Consider the following 15,196-nt stretch of genomic DNA (forward strand, 5'->3'; position numbering starts at 1 on the left):
TTACTTCAGTTTATTCTTCTGTAAAATGGGCTGGAGAAGGAAATGGTAAACCATTCTAATATCTCTGTTTAAAAAAACCCCAAATGGGGTCACAAAGAGTCAGATATGGCCAAATAACACCAAAATAACTACTAAGAGTCTGTGAGGTCATTACTTTGTTAGATCCTGGTCCTCTCCTCCTGTTCCCCTCCTCTTGTCACCAGATAAAAGACAGATTAGACTGGAATTCTAGGACATATACAGTTTGAAACCATGCTCTAAGTGGGCAAAGAGGCAGGTGATTATGGTTCCTTCAGGATATTTGACACATAAGAATATCTCTAGGGCTGGTCAGCAGATAAAGGAATTCTCTGGTCAAAATCTCTGCTCACTCATGTCATGAGGAATAGGAGTATAGAATTCAGTGTGAGCTAGAGCTTGAGAGGGTTGGCAGTTTGTCTTTTCTCTGATAAAGGAATTTCCCCTTGTTTGAGTAGAGTTAACCCACTACAGAACATGCTTAGTAGGACTGGCAGCCATCCTGGACAGGGAGAAAGGCTGCCATGATCCTGCCTTTTCTTTTTGATTAAACAACCACCACCACCACCACCTTACCTTCCACCTCAGTACTATGTTTTGGTTTACAAGGCAGAAGAATGGTAAAGACTGGGCAATAGGATTAAGTGACTTGCCCAGGGTCATATCACTAGGGAGAATCTGAGGTCAAATTTGAACCAGAATCTCCTGTCTCTAGGGAGTTATATCCATACCATTAATCCTACAAAAATAGAAACCTATTAGTCTGGCATAATCTTTTGTTTTTTTTTTTAGTTAGTTTTTTTTTTAATTACATTTTTAAACCCTTAACTTCTGTGTATTGGTTCCTCGGTGGAAGAGTGGTAAGGTGGGCAATGGGGGTCAAGTGACTTGCCCAGGGTCACACAGCTGGAAAGTGTCTGAGGCCAGATTTGAACCCAGGACCTCCTGTCTCTAGGCCTGACTCTCAATCCACTGAGCTACCCACCTGCCCTTCTTCTTTTTTTTTTTTGTTAAAGCTTACTTTCTATCCTAGTAACAACTCTAAGACAGAAGGGCAAAGGCTAGGTAAATGAGGTTAAAGTTACTTGCCTAGGGTCACATAGCTAGGAAGTGTCTGAGGTCAGATTTAAACTCAGGTCCTCCTGTCTCCAGGCCTGGCACTCTATTTACTGGGCCACCTTGGTGCCCCCAACATATTTTTTTGATGAAGTCATGCTGATTTTATAATTATTCTTTCCCTTTTTAGATATTTGCTAACTATTTCTTTCTATAATATTCCCAAGGAATTACAGGTAAGCTCATTTGGCTACAGTTTGCAGGCAATATTCTTTTTCCTTTTTTTAAAATCAAGGTAACACTTACTCTTCTCTAATCTTGTGGTTCCTTTCCTTTATCTCATGATCTTTAAAATATTAATGACAGTGAATCAGCAATCCTATTTGTCTTTTCATTAAGGATCCAAGAATGTAATTCATCTTTTCAGAGCAGGAAAGTGCTCTCATACTATCTTTTTTTACTTTTCTTGTGTGTCAACTCATTGTTATTCATTTTTGTTTCTCATTTCCAGCATAAAAAGGTCATTCTCCTTTACTGATCTGAGTAATTTGGCCTTCTTTTTGTCTTCAGTTATCATTGTCCCATCAGTCCCAAGCAAGGGTCCAATTCTTTCTTTGATTTCTCTTTTCTCCTCAAATAACAAAAAACAAAAACAAAACAAAACAAAAAACTAACCAAACCTTACAAACCCTTTTTGTTATCCTTAGTTTCCCTTGACATCTTCAGCTCAATCTGAGTGTTAGCATTCTCAACACTCTCTTTGCTGTACCTTGCCAAAAATCTTACCTTTATCTTTTCTTACAATTGTCAAAACAGAAAGCAAAAATAAAAATAAAAAACCCTCTATGAGACAGACCTTCAGATCCAAGCCAACCTTTGAAGTTTGGAATCAAAGACTATTTCATTCACAACTTCGATCTTTTGTACACTTCTTTGTACAAGTTGGGGGATAAGTTCCATTAAGACAAATCTTGTTTTTCTTCTTTGGAATTATTTCTTTTTGTGCCTTCAAATTTCATTCTTGGAACTTCTCATCCTTCATAGGCTGACATCTGCTGAAATGTTTTAATCCATGGGATCCGATTTGAAATCTGCTTTCGCAAAACCTAGGATACTTGCTGAGGATACAATTACTTTCTTTTCTCACAAATTATGAGATAAAATATGTACATCACTCTGAGATTGTCATCATTTCCATGCCAGCATCTTTCCTATTAGTAAGAATCAGATCCAGACTAGCAGCATTTCCCCTTGTTGGTACCTCCTTTCTTTGAAGGATAAAATTATAACTAAGGCAAATCAAGAAGTTATTAGCTGTTTTGCTTTTGGGAGTGAATGTGTGTGTGTGTGTGTGTGTGTGTGTGTGTGTGTGTGTGTGTGTGTGTGTGTGTGTGTGTGAAAGAGAGAGAAGAGAGGCAAAGAAAAGAGAGATGGAGAGAGAGGGAGAGAGTTCTTGGATTTCCTCATAATACCAGTTTCCTTCAAAATACCATTCAGGTCTGCCTCTTAAGAGTACCTTTCTTGGGGGCAGCTGGGTGGCTCAGTGGATTGAGAGCCAGGCCTAGAGATGTGAGGTCCTGGGCTCAAATCTGGCCTCAGATACTTCCCAGCTATGTGACCCTGGGCAAGTCACTTGACCCCCATTGCCTAGCCCTTACCACTCTTCTGCCTTGGAGCCAATTGGCTCCAACATGGAAGGTAAGAGTTTATTTAAAAAAAAAAATTAAATCAATTTAAAAAAAAAAGAAAAAAATATCTTTCCTGATCTTCTCATTTCTTACTTTTTCCTTTCTCTAGAAATTACATTGTGTAAACCACATATTTCTTGACATAAACATTATGCATGTCAGTAGAAGGTAAGATTCTTGAAGGCAGGGCTAATTTGGTTTTGTATCTTCAGCATGTCAGTTCAGTTTCTGGTACGTAGTAGACCCTTACTAGATACTGAGTAAGTGTTGGGCAATCTAACAAGTCCAAATTGGCCAATTCCCTGATATTACCATTGGTTCTGATAAGATTACCTATCCTTAGAAGTGGTTAACAATAGATAAGTCTATCTGGCCTGCATTAAAGTCAGTTTATTATCTAAGGCAGGTGGCTTTGATCAGAGACAATTCTGACAGTTATGTGGAGGAGGCACAGAGATTTGGGAGAAAGGGGCAAAAGGATACTTGATTCTACTTATCAATCTCAGTTGTAACCAGACTATTGGGCTTCTTACTTGTATTTTCAAGCTGGAACATGTCCCCAAATTGTCTTTAAAATCTGGAGCTGGCTCAGTAACTGATTGTAAATTCTGTACATATTTATTATTTTAAAGTGGGGTTTCCAACAATTAACTAGCTCTATGGTAGTGTCTATATTTTCTTTCTTTTTTCTTTCTTTTTCAATGTGCTTGAAATAAATATATCATCACTCTTCTCTAACCAAAAAAAGATTGTTTTTCTTTCTTCTTGACATTCATTTAAACTACACAACATGTAAAAAAAAATAATGGGAGGTTTTTGGTTTTTTCCTCCCTTTGCTTAGAATGTCTTTTAAATCAGACATCTGGTATTTGGCACTCCACTTTTATTGGTCCTATTGAACACTTTTAAAGGGGGATAAATCATATGACTTTCATTTTAATTTTACTATAATGGTTTAATGTAGCCAGCATATGCCGAGTAATAGCATTAAATAAAATTGGAAAATGAAAGCTTAAAACCTCTGTATTAAGCTGTACAGTGACACTAATTAGGGAATAATCTTAGGATCAAAATTGGACAGAAGCAAGCAAGCTATTTTAGTTCTAGTGATTTAAGGGGAAATTCTGTAACTTGCCATATCTATATTGTTTTCACAAATAAATAGTTACAAGGGAAGCCATCATCTTTCATTATAATTCTGAAAGCCACTTTGCATTGAAAAAGGAAAGTCTATAGACAAACACTTGGAGTGAGTCTACATTAGGCTAGTCTGAGCACCAATGATTCCATGAAACATGGTCTGATCTGGGCTGGCTTGAATAAAGCATTATATTGAAGCCATTATATTGAATATCCATTTCAACCTTGCCCATTTCACCAATTTATTAGATGAGATAGCCTTTTCCACCTAACTCCTCCCTCTGTGGCGTGTAACTAGCTGTGTGGCAAAACCACTCCTGCTTGGGACACCTAAACAATGCTTGTGATTCACTTGGAGAATTATTTCCAGTTCTGAAATCTAGCTGCCTTGCTGAATGCTCTTGGATATCAGCACTTGGTGTTCTACTTTCTTATTCTGTAAAATAGAGGGGAAATCCTTTTGTTATTTTCTATTTAGTGGTTAAGAAGAGGAAGGGAGAATGAGGCAGTTTATATGGTTCTTGGAGCTCCATGAATGAAAGGCACAATCATAAGGAAGATCCAGTGCATCCTAGTGAGAAATATCCTGAAACTAAGTCAGATAACATAGGTTAATTCATGGTCCTGCCATTGCTAGCTGTATGGCAGGTTACTTCACCTTTATGAGCCTCAGTTTGTTCATCTGTGAAACAAGGGAGATGGTCTAGATCAGTGATTCCCAAAGTGGGTGCCACCGCCCCCTGGTGGGTGCTGCAGTGATCCAGGGGAGCAGTGATGGCCACAGGTGCATTTGGGGGCAGTGAATAATTGTAAGAGGGCGGTGATAGTATGTGACAGGGGGTACTAAGTAATATTTCTTTCTGGAAAGGAGGTGGTAGGCCAAAAAAGTTTGGGAACCACTGATCTAGATAATATTCAAGTTCTCTTCCCATTCTAAATACTATGATTAAAATACCTTATATGTCAGTCAGCTTACAGGGTTCAATTCTAATCATACTTTGAGGTACGTGACTTATAATTCCAACAGAGTCATTACTTCTGATAAGGAAATCCCATTCACCTATGCACATTAGCCACTCTTTCAGACTTTATAGTTTTAAGGTGTTACTTAGGTCACTGAGTTCAGTGACTTGCCCAGGGTCAATCAGTTAGAGGCAGGACTTGAAACCGGTTTGACTCCATCTGCCTCATACTAAAAAAAGAACGTTAAAAAAAGATTTGCTGGGGCAGCTGGGTAGCTCAGTGGAGTGAGAGTCAGGCCTAGAGACAGGAGGTCCTAGGTTCAAACCCGGCCTCAGCCACTTCCCAGCTGTGTGACCCTCTTGACCCCCATTGCCCACCCTTACCACTCTTCCACCTATGAGACAATACACCGAAGTTAAGGGTCTAAAAAAAAAAACAACAACAACAACAAAAAAGATTTGCTTTAAGAGAACTTCATTCACATACATATATTTTTCTTATATATTTATTGTTACTAAAAGTTCGCTTTGATTTTTTCCCTTTTATTATGCAACATAAGCTATTGTCTTGCCATACTTAGATCCAGGGGAAAGCAGCGTGGAACAGTAGTGTAAGAAATGAAATTAATATAAAAGGATAGATTTAAAAATATTAGGGTTTTAAAGGGTTTATTGATAGCCATTAGGAAAATGAAGCCACGTGCTGGTTAAGAATTAGTTTAAAAGGACCCACCATTACCTCCTCCCATCCTGGCTCCTGCTCCACAATCATAAAAGAAAAGAGGAAGTACCAACCCAGGCACTCACTATTTGTCCTTCTGTTTAAGTTATTACATAACTGTCTTACATCACAACGCAAGACAGGAAGCAGGTGGATCATGGGAAATGAAGTTTGAAAAAGCCCTAAATGTCCACAGGAATTTAAATCAGGGATCTCAAATTAGTTCAAGCACTCCCAAATTTCCAGTATCACAGTAGCTACAAATACTGCATTCTTTGACTCTATGTGCCTTTAGTCTTTTCCTCCCACCCTCTTCCCCTACAAATAAAAGTATGTGTATGGGTGTCTGTGTGTGAGAGAGACAGAGACAGAGAGAGACAGAGAGAAACTGAATCATAGAGTCATACATAGATTAGAGGTAGAAAAAACTTTGGAGACCAGTAAATCCAACACTCTCTTTTTAGAAGTGAGGAGACTGAAGCTGAAGAAAGAGTTTAAGGGACTTGCCCAGAGTGACACATTTTAGAAATGTTTAAGGCAGAATTTGAAATAAGTCTTCTTGACTCCAAATCTAGTATTCTCCCTACTGACATACTGTGGAAGGGTTATTTCTGCATTTATCATATTGTTAAGGTATATTGGAAGGTGAATTTTTTGCAGAATAAGATGATCCATATAGATTTCTAAGTCTGTCTTTGATTTTTTTGGGAGGTGTAATCTTGGGCAAGACAAAAATAGCTATCATATGCATGTTTAATTACTAGTATTTATATATGCACATATATATTTAAAATTTATAAGCACTTTGCAAGTCTTATCTCATTTTATCCTCACAATAGTCCTGGAAGTTAGAGGCTATTAATATCCCTGTTTAAAGATGAAGAAACTGAGGTAGGGAGATGTTGAGTGACTTTTTTAGTGTCAAACAGTAAGTGACTGAGGTCAGGATTTGAACTTGGTTTTTCTCCCTTCAGGTATAGTGTTCCCCATTCACTGTGCCACCTAGCTGCCTCTTGGCAGGATTTTTCTTCATTTTGAAAATGGAGCATTTGGACTAGATAATATCAAAACCTATTGCTCTGCAGAAATTTTTTGAATCTATATCATTTAATTTCATTCAGTGACTTTTGATCTTAGAGTCCTATATGGCTTTGCAATCTATCAGGTGTCTTTTGGTTGTTGACTTCTTTTATGTTGAACCTAAAATCCATTTCAAATAGATGACAGGCAGCCTTTGTTGGTCAGGAATCATTTTCATTTGTCCTGGACAGGCTGTCACCTGGTCTACAAAGATTTATGCATTGTTGTGGAGGTGAAGGGGGCAGAGGGATAGACATTTCCATTATTGTGACTGGATCAGAGAAGTTCAAGATGTTTTTCTCAAATGTCACCATATCTGGTCACAGAACAGCAGCAAGAAACCAAATAATATATCTTGGGATCAGCGTGCAAAGTCTGTTCCTCAACAGGCCCACTCAGGCATTTGTGTAATGGCTTTGTCATTTAGCTTCTTGGTATCCAAAGAATGTTCAATTGTGTTACTATTACTGGAATTTTTGGACATATTCTTTTGTTCCTCTAGCCAAAAATGGCCATTGAGGACACAGATTTGAACTACTGCATTGGTTTTAAGTAGGCCTACCTTCTTTCTAGGGTCTCTTGTCATTATTTTCAGGGTGCAGATCATGATTGTATAAAAGCAATATCCTGTTTAACTTGGCCCAGAGACGTTGGCAATCTACATTTCCCCCTGTTTTATGCCCAGCCATTGTAATTTGTCTTGGGTTCTGTCCTAGAGAACTTTGATCTCTTAAGTAGTAAGATTAGACTCCTCATTCTCAAACTCATTAGTTAGATAACAATTCTCTATTCTGGCATCCTAGGAACAATGTTAATTATAGCTTGAGTTGTTACTTAAATCCGGGACTTCCAAAAGAAGAAAATAAAAGACATCCAATGTATACTATAAGTCACATATGAGACAGATATTTATTCCCACTCCCAAATGCCAAACATAAAAGAATCAGAGCATACATTAACAGAATAATCAGAACATCATTTAGTTCCTAACAAAGAAGGTTATGATTGGTTAGGAGACTAATATGCTCAGCCTCATTAGTACATAAAGTAATTGTGCAGTACTAATAATTAGACATTTAATATTTCAACTTGACAATGGGCATTGTCTGAGCAAAAACCCAAATTTGATCACCCCCACCTCTCTCGTTGGCTTATGAAATTGCTCCCTTCTTCAGATAAATGTCTTTCTATGTCTGTTTGTCCTTGGGGCATCTCTGTTCTCTTTGAAGCTTCCTGTCCTGTCAATCACTGTCACCAAAGTAGGTTCTACTACTATTCTTGAAGCCACAGATCTTACAAAATTCACAAAGTGGAGTCCAGTCCTGGATGCATTGACCATGAGACACTTTTCTCCCTAACATCAGGAAAGAACAAACACAAAGAGACAGAGAGGGCTATGTGCTCATGAACTACATAGAAGCAAAATGGCAGATAGGGCAATTGCCCTCTCCTTCATTTGATTCTCAGGATGAATTTATTTTCAAAGAAACACACATTTCACAATCAGAAAGAATACTAGAGGGTTTCAAAGAGAGCAATAGTTTACTTATGTCAATCATTCTTTTGTTCTAGCAGGCAAAAAGGGCCATCCATCTTCAATGTTACTCTATGTTCCCAAACTTTTTTGGCCTACCACCCCCTTTCCAGAAAAAATATTACTTAGCCCCCTGGAAATTAATTTTTAAAAAAATTTTAATAACAATGAATAGGAAAGATAAATACACATGTGGCCATCACCACCTCCCTGGATCGCTGCAGCACCCACCAGGGGGCAGTAGTGCCCACTTTGGGAATCACTACAAGCCCTTACTAGTCACCCAAAGTAATCTCTCTCCAAATTTCCATATAATTAACTGGAAGTGGGTAAGGTACCTGCTCATGCTCTATATAACCCACCAGGAGGAGTAAACACTAGCATGACCCACACTCATTACAATTAAATTGGGGAAAATTTACAACCAATTTTTTTTTAATTGAAGGAAAGGGCATTTGTCCCCCTTATCTCTTCCGTCATCTTCTTCACTGTTACTTCAGACTTTTTCCGTCTTTACTAGCTGAGGAGATGTTGTAGCAAAGCCATTGATAAATGTCATAGCTCTCCCACTCAACTGGCACCATGTCAGAGGATGGATAGGACTATTCTGAATGGATGTCCGTGTTGGAGATCATCAAATTCTGGGCAGCAAGATAATGAACAGCAGGGATTTCCCACTGATCTTGATCTGTGGGTTGTCATAGCCATCTCTTCCTAGCACTGGATCCATCATCCCGTAGTGGCTTCTGTCTTTACCAAGCATCATGTTGACAAGTGTAGGTATGTGTGCTGGTCATTTATCTCCTTTTCAGTTTCACTGAAACTGTTGCTTCTGGACTTTCAAGACTGGGTCACCATCTCCTATACCTCAGGATCCTTGTCTTCAATGTATCTTCTAAAGTAATTTCACAATACTACATTGGATTTGAAGTACTAGATCAAAAAGCAACTATTGTCCTCAAAGAGAATATGGAAATTCTAGCATTTGTCTTTTTCTTATCTCTTTGCTTCTTTTCATGTGCAAATACCCTAGATATCATCTGCCTTAGACTACTCCCACTCAAACCTCTCAGAAGGCTTGTTTTGTTTCTGCTGCTTTTCATTTTTTTTGTGAGCACCTCCTCTATAAATCTTTACATACAAGCTTATACTCTCATCATGGAAAAATCCTTATGGCTCAAAGTTTAGAGTATAAGACAGACAGATAGAAGCTTTATTCTGATTGTTATTACACACAATGGCAATGACAGGCAAATTGATTCAGAGAAAATATTTTTCAAATGAGGGAAGTTAATGTATCACAAACAGTTATAAAGTATAAGGTACCAATGTTTCATACTAGAAGAGATGAGGGTAGAACATGTTTTTCTCAGATAGGGGTTTACAACCTTTTACCGCCTTATTTATTGCTTTGAGGACACTATGATGATGCTAAAAACTTATCACATAAATCAGCAAGGGACTGGGGCAAAGGAAAAAGCCTCAGAGCAAGAGAGTAGGTATGGAATCATTCCCATCAAGGTTAGGATGATGCAGAGTTCCACTGTTGTTGCCTTCATATTTTAAATAATTGTTGAGGGGGCAGCTGGGTAGCTCAGTGGATTGAGAGTTAGGCCTAGAGATAGGAGGTCCTAGGTTCAAATCCAGCTTCCAGACACTTCCCAGCTGTGTGACTCTGGGCAAGTCACTTGACTCCCATTGCCCACCCTTCCCACTCTTCCACCTAGGAGACAATTCACAGAAGTTAAGGGTTTAAAAAAATTAAATAATTGTTGACTTTGATTACCATTTTTGTCTGCTTGATTAGAAGATTAATTATTACATGAAGTTGTTTCTAGGATCCTTTTGATCTCTTTGTGACTTTTGCATCAGTTCAGTTCTTTAAGATATGGTGAAAGTCAAATCAATGCATTTACTCTTGTCTATTCCCCCTTATTTGGACTCAATGCATTGTATATAAAAGTCAAATTAGAGCTAATTATCATCATGTGCAGCACTTTCTCATTTTCCTTAGAACTGTATTTACTTTGACTTTGCTCTAACTTTTCCATAATCTGATTTTACACAGTGATTTCTGAAGTGCCTGCTACATGTGTAACCAGTCGTTTCTTATCTAAGATATAGTCAATTTTGATTTAATAATGTTACTTAGTACCTGATGGGCAGCTAGATGGCTCAGTAGATAGTGTGCCAGGCCTAGATGGACCTGACTTCAAATTTGATCCTAGACACTCATTAGCTGTGTTATTAAGTTATTAAACAAGTTATTTAATCCTGTTTGCCTCGGTTCCTTATTAGTATAATGAGCTGAAGAAGAGAATTGTAAACCACTCCAGGATCTTCACCAAGAAAACCCCAAATGAGGTCACCAAGAATGAGATATGACTGAAAAAATAGTTCAGAAAGGGAAAAGGAATAAACATTTATTAAGTATCTAGTATGTGCCAGACACCGCGATAAGTGCTTTACAAATACAATTGTCTCTCACTATATCTTAGTTCATTTTTCACGGCTTCAATGTATCAAGGGTTTAAAAAATATATATTTAATTCTGTATTGGCAGAGTTGCACTTATCGTGGCACACTATTGGCTGATAGGATGAAAGCACTGTGGTTTATCTTTATCCTGGGCCCTGATTGGCTCAGTGACTGTAGGTTAATAAGGGTGTGGAAAAGGTTTATAGGAGAGTGGGAGGGTTTATAAAGTCTTAAAATATCTATAAATAATAAAATAAATATAATGCCGCTATTTTGAGGATTTTCACATATCTGGAATGTAACTCTCGGCAGAGGTGAGGGATCGCTGTATCTTATTTCATCCATACAACAATACTTGAAGTAGATATAATTATCACCCCCAGTTTAGAATGGAGGGAAAATGAGACCGAGTTTGCAGAGCCAGTAAGGTGCTGAGCAGCAAAGAATCAAGAATCAATCTCTGGGGTACTCCCTAGAGATCTGCCTTAGGTTGATACTGATTCAGTAATGACTACTTTTTTGGAGGTAGTAAATAAAATCATTTCCAAATTCACCTATTGTCTCTCCTACTCATCTTCATCTTGCCCATAAAGATTTATTAACTGTTTTTCTGAATTCGAAATAATCTATGCCTCCGGCATTCCCTTGATCTAACAGACTAATAGGAATAGGGTTCAAATCAATGATTTCTTTGATATAGAGAAACCACTTCTACCATCACAATTCAGCATCTCCCCCCTAACCTTTCTTCTTAGAGAGTTATCTACAGCTGTGAGTGTTATCTAGCATTTATAAACTGCCTAAAATGTATAAGGCACCAAACTAAAGTTCTAGGCATTGAGGATTCAAAGAGAGGGGAAAAAAAGAGAGTTCTTGCTCTCAAAGAGCATACAGTCTATTGTGAAGTGATTTGCCCAAGGAAACATCCAATATGAATTGGAGCTACAGTTTGAAGTCAGGGTTCTTTGGCTTGGGTATGGCCCTCTCGGTCTATTTTGTTATGCTGTCTCTCAACAGTTTTGTAACTGCTACATTCCTATCAATGCAGGGAAAGCTTTTCTCTATTCTCTGTCTCTTCACAGAGGTGGCACAGTTATTGCTGCCCACTAGATACTCTTTCTTCCTAATCTTTTTTCTTTTTTTTAATAGAGGGTATAACCCCCCAAACCTTGATGTATGGCCTTGGGAGGACTTTTGTGAATGACTAGATGATGTAACTGTCCTTGGTGCGATGGATCCTTTCCTTCTGTGTGATTTTTTTTCATACATGGAGAAACTCCCAATTATTTCTGGAATTACTCGTTCATCTAATGATCTTCACTTAATTTTGGTTCCACGAATTTTTTATTTTTATGAGAACGCATTGGCTCCCAAAGCAGAATGAGAACATCTCTGGATGCTTCCACACCTCTTTAAATGTGGGGCTTAGTGTACTTTCCATCAGAGGAATGAGTCTTGTCAACTAGTTAGCACAAGCTCTTGGAAAAATCTCTGAACTTTGTACGGGCGGAATAATTGCACACAAATGCATTCGGGAATCCTATGGAAAATGTCGTCCAGCTCCCTGGCCTGGTTACAGCACAATTTAGCAAGTATGTTAGAACAAATTACCCCTTTTAACCGTAAGCCATTCTGTTTCACGCTTTTTAATGAAGGCCTGTGCCACACACTAGAATACTTCTCACCTCATTACTACTCATAAAAAGCAATGACCCATTCAAAGGCTCCTCATATCTCCCATATGAGATGTAAAAAAAAAAGTCTAGTCTCCCTCATTCTGGCACAGAGAACAGAACAGCTTCTTTTTCTATCCTTTGAAGTTGATCATTAGGATGTTTACTAGATAAAAGAACTCAAAAATCGATCTGTGGAATCTCACTGCTGTCATGGGCTAATGTTCTACCCACCCCCTCTCACTGCCACCCCAACACCCCCCAACACCCCACCCCAAACCCAAACAAAACAAAAAATAAAGAAATCAGTTTTGTTGTTTAGGGAATGCAAGAGTATTGCTGGGTTTTTCAGCTCTAGTCTGCCCCAGATACTTGAAAAGAAAACTCTAATAAGCAGGAAGAATTTAATGGGCCACTGAAATACAAAATATGGATTCAATAATGATTCTTAAAAAGGCAAGGAGGAGGCAGGAAAGGATGCAAGCTGATAAGTCAACTTAGAAGAAACAGTCCTAACTTTTGAATCAAGCCACCTCCCTTTCTTTTCCTCTCCCCAGAAAGGGACTGGCCGAAAGGAAAACCAATTTAACTCCTTCTGGGTTCAATCCTTGAATTCTGGCAATAGTAAACAAAAGAAAATATGTCATTTTCCTTAACTACAAGTTGCCTCCTTATATATGTGGTCAGTTTTTACCCTGCTCTGAGATGATCTTTAGGAAGCTGGTCAGCAGAGCTTTTCAAGGATAATACTACCTTGGATAAGCTCAGAAAACTCAGAGAGTGGGAGAAATGAAAAATGTATTCAGTATTCCCTCCCACAACATCAGAATTAGTTCATACTTTTGTCAGATTTACTGATAGCTTTTAGAAATCTGAGAATGTCCAAATTTTGCTCACATTAGTCGATAAACAAGCATTTGCTAAATACATATTATGTTCCAGGCAATGTACTGGTGAGGCAGAGATGAAAGCAAGCCAGTTTCTGTCCTCAAGGAGCTTACATTCTATTGCAATAAGCAACATGTACCCAGACGAGTGAATCCAAAACATATTTGGTAAAAGTTTTTGTGTGGAAAGGAGTGCATTATTTACAGAGCTAATTTCAAAAGCATATTTCTGATCTGACTTTGAAAATATTCAAAGGAGCACGTAACATTAGCAAGTTCCACTTCAACTGCATAAACATTGTCTGTTTGGAAATTAGCCCAACAGGGTGCACCAGACTAGCAACACTTGCAATTCGAGAAAGAGCCAATGCCCATGACTAAAATAGTTTGAAAGCAGGAAACTAGCATCTGAATTCTGTAATGTAATAAAACACAGAAATCTGGCACATGGTATAAATTTAAATGATGTTTAAAGGCAATTCACTTGCAGGAATAATATATTTCATTTAACCTTTTCATTGAAATTCCCAGAAATACCTTTTCTTGGCAAGGATATCTTGGAAAAACAAAACAAAACAAAACAACAACAAAACCCCCAGTGTATCTGATCACCTGATGCAATGCTGTCAGAACCTAGGAAACACTTGAGCTGCACTGGTTCTAAATTAAATTGCTATTCTCCAGGCACTGCCCCCAGAAACACAAGCTTAGTTTGCATTACACTCACAGAATGACAATGGAGGAATGGAGGTACTGTACTTTAATAGGACCAAGGAAGGACATGCTTTCAGAGGCTCGCTGACCTCTGGAATAATAACCGCACAGCTTTGTTTCATTTGAAAGCATAAATCTGTACACACATACTTAGCTGGACATATATCTATGTAGGTAGAAAAAAACCCAGTTAATAATAAAGGAAAGGATGAACATTGGCACAGTACATGTTGACAGCATTATGTGAGCTTCTCAGCATTCTCTTGCAGGCACAACTTTAACTTTTTGTTTATAAATTCCACTTAGACATAATTTACAACTTCTGTTAACTGAAGCTGGGTACTATAAAATCTGTCCAAAAAAATCAGAGCAGACTCTTTTGAGCTGTTACAAATATATCCTGATATCAAACACAGAGCTGTGCAAATTATATCCATTTTGGAAACTCTGAGTTTTTATTTACATATATAATATATTTTAGGTCTGATGTGGGAGAATAACTGGCTTTTTTTCCTTTTTTTATTCCTCCCCACCATTTTGAATGCAAGCTATAGCTGCCTCATAAGAGAATTAGTATTTTCCTGGAAATATACGATGAGAAATACTGAATTATAGGATTTCATACTTCCCGAGTGGGGAGACAAATAAAACGGCAAAGTCAAAAATTCATGTCAATAGCCTAGCATATACGATTTGATCACCTCATCTCAGAAGAATTCAACATTTTAATTAATTAATTAATTGGGAAAAAAAACCTTACCTTCCATCTTAGGATCAATAATATATATTGGTTCCAAGGCAAAAGAGGGGGAAGGGCAAGGCAGTGGGGGTTAAGTGACTTGCCCAGGGTCACACAGCTAGGAAGTGTCCGAGTCTAGATTTGAAGGTAGGACCTCTTGTCTCTAGGCCTGGCTTTCAATCCACTGAACCACCCAGATGCTCCCAGAATTCAACATTTTAAAAGGACAACTTTACATTTACTTCAGAGCCCTTCTCCATGCAAGCACAGAGAATTCTGGAGGTATGGTCTCCTCATCTTCCTTTTGGAGTATTTTTATGGATGAGAGCTTAGCGGCATTTGCCAGAGTGCTTCTCTTTCCTCAAAATGCCTTGGTATTTTGTGGTATAGTAGAGAGGAGTAGACTAGAGTAGAGGAGAGTAGAGTAGGATAGAGTAGGGCAGGGTATGATATGGAAAGGCATTGCATAGTATCATGTGGTATAGTGTGGTACGGTATATTATAGT

This window comes from Gracilinanus agilis, chromosome 6 (assembly GCF_016433145.1).
Source record: "Gracilinanus agilis isolate LMUSP501 chromosome 6, AgileGrace, whole genome shotgun sequence".
NCBI classification, from domain to species: Eukaryota; Metazoa; Chordata; class Mammalia; order Didelphimorphia; family Didelphidae; genus Gracilinanus; species Gracilinanus agilis.